This window comes from Argentina silus (genome assembly GCF_951799395.1).
Source record: "Argentina silus genome assembly, chromosome: 19".
Classification (NCBI taxonomy): Eukaryota; Metazoa; Chordata; class Actinopteri; order Argentiniformes; family Argentinidae; genus Argentina; species Argentina silus.
In genome coordinates this window covers 5,280,505-5,287,989 of record NC_139673.1, presented here as the reverse complement: position 1 = coordinate 5,287,989, position 7,485 = coordinate 5,280,505, and the positions used below count along the sequence as shown (strand labels likewise).

The following is a 7,485-nucleotide window of genomic DNA, read 5'->3' as shown; positions in this document are numbered from 1 at the left end:
GGGCTTGTTGTTTCGTGTTTCGTCTCCGACCCCCCGCCTGCGTCCTCGCGCTGCTGTCATTAGCAGGCGCCGCGGCTAGCGCCAGCTAGCATGGCTGGGGGACACGACGATGCATAAATAGCATGGAGGGCTCTAATAAAAGCCAGAGAGTAAATGGGATGAGACAGGACAGCAGAGGCCCCTTTGGGTGTGTGTTTGTTTGTGTGTGTGTGTGTGTGTGTGCATGTGTGTGTTTGTGTGTGCGTGCGTGCGTGCGTGCATGTGTGTGTGTGTGTGTGTGCGTGTGTGTGTGTGTGTGTGTTTGTTTGTGTGTGTGTGTGTGCGTGTGTGTGTTTGTGTGTTTGTTTGTGCGTGTGTGTGTGTGCGTGTTTATGTGTGTGTGTGTATGCCTGTGTGTGTTTATGTTTGTGTGTGTGTGTGTGTGTGTGTGCGTGCGTGTGCGTGTGCGTGTGTGTATGCCTGTGTGTGTTTATGTGTGTGTGAGTGTGTGTGAGACACACAGACAGGGTGTGATGTGATGCCGGGACACATAGGTTTAAGAGAGGGGCAGTGGTGATAGGGAGGGAGCCCAGCCAAACGCTCAGAGCAGCAGGGGAGTGGGCTGAGTGAACAGCCCCCTGGGAGACAGCACTGGTATGTAGGCTGAGCTGATGGTCACACACACACACACACACACACACACACACACACACACACACGCACACACACACACACACACACACACACACACACACACACACACACACACACACACAGACGATTAAAATGCAAACACTTCTTTAGCCTGGGAGCTGGCTGAGCTCTAAGCCCCTACTCCCTATATTCATTTCCCTTTATGCTAATGCCTCCTCTCCTCTCCCTGGCTTACAGTAGGCCCGTGCACCTGTGGAACACCTCTATCTCTATGTAACTAGCCCCGATCCATTCACCTGTGGCGCCAGACTGCAAGCCGGGAACTCATCAGCAAACATAGCCTGCTTTGCGGAATAAAGAGCACCGTCAATAATTTACCCGACGAGAATCGTGTAACACGCTCGAAATAAAAGTGAAGAGAAAGGAAAGAGCAACAAAGTCATAGAAACCTTCATTAGCCGTGTATGCTCTGCTTCAAGTCGGCTCAGAAGACGAGCAGCTAGCCAATTACTGGCTCCCCAAACCCATGCTTAGGGCAAAGGGTTCGCCCTTTCTTCTTTATTTATTTATTCCTGCCAGGCTCGGAGAACGATGTCCTGATTGATGGTTCACGCTGAAAAATTCATATCGGCTCATTCTCCATCCCAAACGTCCCCACGTCTACAATCGCAGACCAATACCTGACTCATCTGACCCCAGCCGGCAAAATGGACCTGCTCAACTAACAAGAATATTGTTATACTTTTCTCTACAGGCAGAGAACGTGAAACTTTTTTTTGTTAAAAGCAACATTGAATACCAAAGTTTCAATGTTATGTGATTAATTGCTTTGAAATTCTACTATTATGTCAAGTGCTTTCTGGACGTTCATATACAATATAACATCTATTTAGAACCATCTAGAAGTACACTAAGAATGTGTGAGTAAATCAGCATTATATTTGAGAAAAACATATTTAAATTAAATTAAATGGCAACTATGTACAGGTACTTTAAGTACATGTACTGACATTAATGCACGTGATAATGATTGAACGCACACACACACACACACACACACACACACATCAAGGGCAACGGTGCAAAAAGGGTTAAAGGCACTGTTCTACAGCTCTTATCAGTGCTGGGAAAGGATCAGGAAAGAGAGAGTGAGAGAGATAAGGGGGGGGGGGGGCTCCAAAATGCCATTCGGAGGGGGGAGCCAAGTGGGCCCGCTAAACGAGTGGATTATTATGCAAATACATGCTAATTTATGCGCGCGAGGCAGTGGCAGCGCCCGAGGCGGCTTTGATTGGCAGTTGCAGGTCTGTGTGTGCTGAGGAGGGACGGTTGGCTCCGGGTGTTTCTGTAAAGTTGGGCACGGCTGCCTCTTCATGTTCGACATGCTCCGGATCCACGTCTGCAGCGAAGCAGTCCGTATACGGTGCCACATGAACACGCCTAGGCTGACGCTCGCGCCGGGCTGCCTTCCAAAACCCAACAGAGCTGCTGCTCAGCCGCTCAGCCATCTTCAGCCCCGCCATGGCTAACGAACAAACAGCCAGGGCATCATTATAAAATCAATGCCCCAATGTTCCTAGCTTCTCCTGGCTCTGGCCGCTCCGTGAGGGGGCTCTCTCCATGAGGGGCTGGTTCTGGGCTTATTTATGTTGATTCCGGGGGGTTGTTTGTGAGCATCGGAGCGGCGGTGGATCTCTCACCAGCGTGCCGGTTAATGGGATGACAGGGAAGGTTCTAGGTCAGGGCTTCCCGTTACTTCGGGGGGGGGGGTGAGTCTGTCTGGGGGCAGAGAGGGGCAGGGGGGGTAAATAAATGAATGAGGGGGGCGCTCAGTGGTGTAGCACACTAAGGAGCGTACCGTATCACCACAAGGTCCCTGTTTCGATTCCGGCCATCGACATATCCTGCATGTCATCCCTCCTCTCTCTCTCTCACCCATCCTTCCTGTCAATCTCTACTGTCTCTATCCCAATAAAGCAGAAATGCCCTAAAAACATATTCAAAAATAAATGAATAAATGAATGAGAACCTGGGCTCAAACTAGCTAGTTAACCACCCTGAGGGAATGTAAATGCCATTTGTTTCTGTGGCAATGCATTGTCAATGCAGAGCAACAGCACACCTTGATAATGTGAACGTACATTCCTGAATATGGTGATGCCAAAGTAATTGATTGGCGGCTATTTATCATTTCTCTTTTGATAGAGTTTTTCGTAATCACAGGACAGGGAGGAGTAGGAAAACACATTCAGCTGGGCTAGGATGAAACCATTACTCTCTCCATTACTCACTCTCACAGACCCCCAGGCCAATGAAAAAAAAAACACTTGAAAATCACCAACATGAAATAGAATGTGCTCCCCAAAATATAGTGTGCCATATATACGCCACCATAAATATATCATGATGCGGTTCCCTCTCGCACAGATGTCTTGAAATGACACAATGGAAGACATTTTTTTTCTTTTGTGTTGTGCGTGGAGCAGAACTGCAGGCGTATCTGCCTCCAACATCTCAATTCTAATATGCCCCCATCTCAACACAGCAGCCCACACCACTCCATCACCCCCCCTCCCCCTGGCCCCCGCACATGCACACACACACACACACACACACACACACACCCACACACACACACACACACACACACACACACACACACACATACACACACACACACACACACACACACACACACACACACACACATACATTCTACTCCCCCCCCGACACCGCTTCCCCGACTTGTCATGTGTGCCAAGGCAGAATGGGTATGTTTAAGGTCTGCAATTATATCCTTGGTACCACCGGCCCCCTGCAGTGACGAAGCAGGGAAATGACTCTCTGCTGGCAGCAGCCCCCCCCCCCCTCCCCCCCACCCAAACAGGGAACTGGAACAAACACATCGAAAACCTTTTTGTTGGTCACACCTGGGTACCAAATGTCTTCTCATTTAGATTGGAACTGCACGCTTAGTTACTCCCTCCCCAATCGCCCCCCCCACCACCACCACCCCCCAACACACACACCCTGTACACCCTGTACACCCTGTACACACACAGATACACACACACACACACACACACACACACACACACACACTTTGCAGCTCTTCTACTGGGGGAGACCATGAACTACATAACTGTGTGTCTCCCTGTTCAAAGCCTCCAGTCCCCCCTCCCCCTCCCTTGTCCCCCCCCCCCCCCCTCAGCTCCTCAAAAACGCCACCAGAGACGAGGTGCCACCGCATCCCTGTCAGCCGTCATCAACGGCGCCCCGTTCGCTTCCAAACACCACACACGCTATATACATATTTCATCCCCACCCCACCCGCCCCCTCATCATCGCAGAGACACAATGAATAATACATCTTTTATTATAATATTACGAGCGATTTGTAACACTTGAAACAGAATGCAATATGCAGTTTATCTCTGCACGCCACTAACATGCCGCTGAGCCTGACGGTGTCACCGCTGAGCCTGACGGTGTCACCGCTGAGCCTGACGGTGTCACCGTGCGGCCTAGTGGGCTGGAGCGGACGACACCTGACATTCCGTGACACCTGACATTCCGTCAGTCCGTCAGTCCGTCAGTCCGTCAGCCTCCCTGTTCCAAAGACTCTGTGATGACATACAGGTCTGAGAAGGACTGACTGGGGCTACAGAGGGCCTGAACCTTCAGAGAAGGACAGGACCATGTTGTCTGGTTCAGACATTCACTCTGTCCCTCCGGCTGACCAAACACTCGTCACTGTAACACCTCCATTTTGAATTCAAACGCTAGGTTCAAGTGCTTATGCTTATACTGTATACCGGTTAAAATGGAGCCTGTGGAGTGTGTGTGTGTGTGTGTGTGTGTGTGTGTGTGTGTGTGTGTGTGTGTGTGTGTGTGTGTGTGTGATGTTTGTTGTCAGCCCCTCTTCCTCTCCTGCCATGTAAAAGAGAGTGTGTGGTGAGAGCCTCCAGGCGGTCCTCCAGCCCCGGGAGTGTGATTTGACGGCGAGGCGTGAGGTGAGCCGGAAGAGAAATGTGTCTCGTTTCCACTTGAGAGTTCGCCTCCCCGAAGCTGTTGACCACGTAATGTCAGTTCCTATGCCCGTTACAGCCACGGTGGCAGCGTACTCGTAGGCAAAAAAGGAACAAAAAAATAAAAAGCCTGAGCTGGAAATCGATAGGAGGAAACGTAGTCTGGGTCGATGGGGAAAGCCGTTAGCTTTCACTGGAGCGACAGAGAAATGGCAGGTACATCTAATATCTAATCAGGTTTTTTGTGTTTCCCACATACACAGATGGATGTGCGGAGCCCTTTCAGCCAGGGGAAGAGGGGGGTGGACCCAGAGAGGCTCTGTTTAGATTTGGAAGCTATACCGTAGGAAGAGTCTGTGTTTGTCTGTGAAGTCAGGCGTTCAAGGCTATTTAAGAGCACTCGCGCCTCCGGAGAGACAGGTTAACTGTTTTGAAAGAACAAAACGATGGATAAATAAACATTGTATCCCAGCATTGCTCCGTTGATCTGTGACTAACTGGATAGCCATTAAGGTTTGAAAATCCCCGAGCGTGAAACAGCCTGGAAAGCATTGAGCCGATGCTCAGCAGAATAGATTTTCATTTCCTTAATCAACTTCCTTATTCTTCCCTTTTCTTTTTTTCTACTTCCAAAGGAATTAATATAGATCAGCGTTAATGGGAGCAGGAAGGAGGCGCGGTGGAGGAAGGAGGCGCGGTAGAGGAAGGAGGCGCGCTGAAGGAGAGCTGGCTTTTCTCCTTGGCTTGGAGCAGCATCTGTTGCTCCCCTGCTATTTACACATAGCTCTGCCATTATGTATGGGTTGCAGGGCTCTATCCAATAAAGCATCCACACACACACACACACACACACACACACACACACACACACATATACACGTGTACACACACACGCACACACACTATTCTGAGGAACACAGTGAAAACAAAGCATTATATATGTATATACTCTAAGGAAGGAAGTCAGCACATTCGGAGGAAAAAGAAGAAAACAGAAATGGTATGAAGATGTCTCGATACACAACACGTCTTTCTGTAACGCCACTTTTCCACACACACACACGCACACACGCACACACGCACAACCGCACACATGCACACACGCACACACACACACACACGCACACACACGCACACACACGCACACACACGCACACACACACCTCTGAGACAGCACATATGCTACTGTACGTCTCTCTCTTCCTCGCCTGGCTGTTCTGATCATAAACACGCCACGCACTCATAACAGTTAATCAAACCCAATATCTGCTTTCAAAAGCCATCCCACAAACACACAACACAACCTGGATGAATAATACATGGCTTAGTCAGCGCCTGGCTGTCAGGGGCAACGAGCCGAGTGAGGCGCTGCAGTTAAGGCTGGATATTTATACAGAGATAAGGATTACACAAAGCTCTCGGTGTGATTCTCTCTCTCTCCTCCTCCTCCTCCTCCTCCTCGTTCCTGTTGTAGACCCTCTGTCCGCGTTGCAGCCGCCACATTTCATGTACGCCTCCGCCATGTCAAAATAGTGCCCAAATCTCCGACGCCAGGGAAGTTTTTTGACATGCGAGTTTAGTCTGTGCGTGTGTGTTTGCGTCTGAGGAGGGTTTTTGTTTTTTGTCGTGTTGAATAATAGCTTTTGAATATTCGAGACGAGTGACATTTTTGATGTTTTTTTGGGGAGCGTATTTTTTTCTCAAAGCGTTGTGACTCAAGGGGTTTTCGTGAGAGAGCGGGAAGTGTGTGTGTGTGTGCGTGCGTGCGTGCGTGCGTGCATGCGTGTGTGTGTGTGTGTGTGTGCGTGCGTGCGTGCGTGTGTGTGTGTGTGTGTGTGACGTGGTCTGTAGAGAGAGAGAGAGAGAGAGAGAGAGAGAGAGAGAGGGAGAGAGAGAGAGAGAGAGAGAGAGAGAGAGAGAGAGGGAGAGAGAGAGAGAGAGGGAGAGAGAGAGCAATAGAATATTGAGAAAGAGCAAGAAAAAAAGAGTGACAATGAGAGAGAAAGTGAGACTGATGGAAAAAGCGAGAAAAAAAAAAGAGAAAGTGTGATAATGCAGAAAGAGGAATGGAGAGAGAGCCAGATAGAGGAGGGGGCGGGACCAGTGCTTCCTGGGTGAGAGTGAGACTGGCACGCGATTGGCCGTGCCATCAGTGAGCCTCCTCTGTGATTAGTCACCCAGTGCAACATCAGCGCTCTCTCGGCTGCGATGACATGCTGATTGTGCTATTTACACATTTATTATCAAGATGTGTTACAACATGCAAGGGCCTTGTGTCCCTGGACCACCATGCACACACACACACACACACACACACACACACACACACACACACACACACACACACACACACACACACACACACACACACACACAAACACTTGATGATTTAGGCCTTGTGGCCTCACATTCACAAAGGAAACAAATGCCCTCTCCTGATTGCTGTCTCATTGTCAGCTCAGTGGAAAAGCAGAGTGACAGGAGGTGTAGATGGACTTTGGTGGCGCCAGCCTTGATTTCAATGTGTATAACTAGTTACAGTTGAATGAGCCGGGCGGACATGCTGAAGAAGTCGCACCCTCATCATTTGTCAGTTCCTTTGCGATTGGAATGTGTCTGAAGAAATCGCACCCTTGCCATTCCTTTGCGATTGTAATGTATCTCATACCTTGTCCTTTGTTGGGAATGATATTTAAGGAGAGGGACAGTGAGATATTCTTTGAGTTTTGGGTTAGGCCCGTCACGGGCACCATTCTCCCGTGTTGTCCTTGACGCACGTTAACGTACGGTTAAAACTTATAGTCATATGTTGCTTTGAAACTGT

The 7,485-nt window shown here is 49.4% G+C and overlaps 1 protein-coding gene across 1 annotated transcript in view; it reads right to left on the bottom strand.

Annotated features, from left to right (window-relative positions):
* celf6 (CUGBP Elav-like family member 6) overlaps positions 1 to 7,485 on the bottom strand; it is a gene marked incomplete at both ends in the record, with an annotated part of 98,801 nt that overhangs the window by 33,233 nt on the left and 58,083 nt on the right. The gene's annotated exons all lie outside the window — the stretch shown is intronic.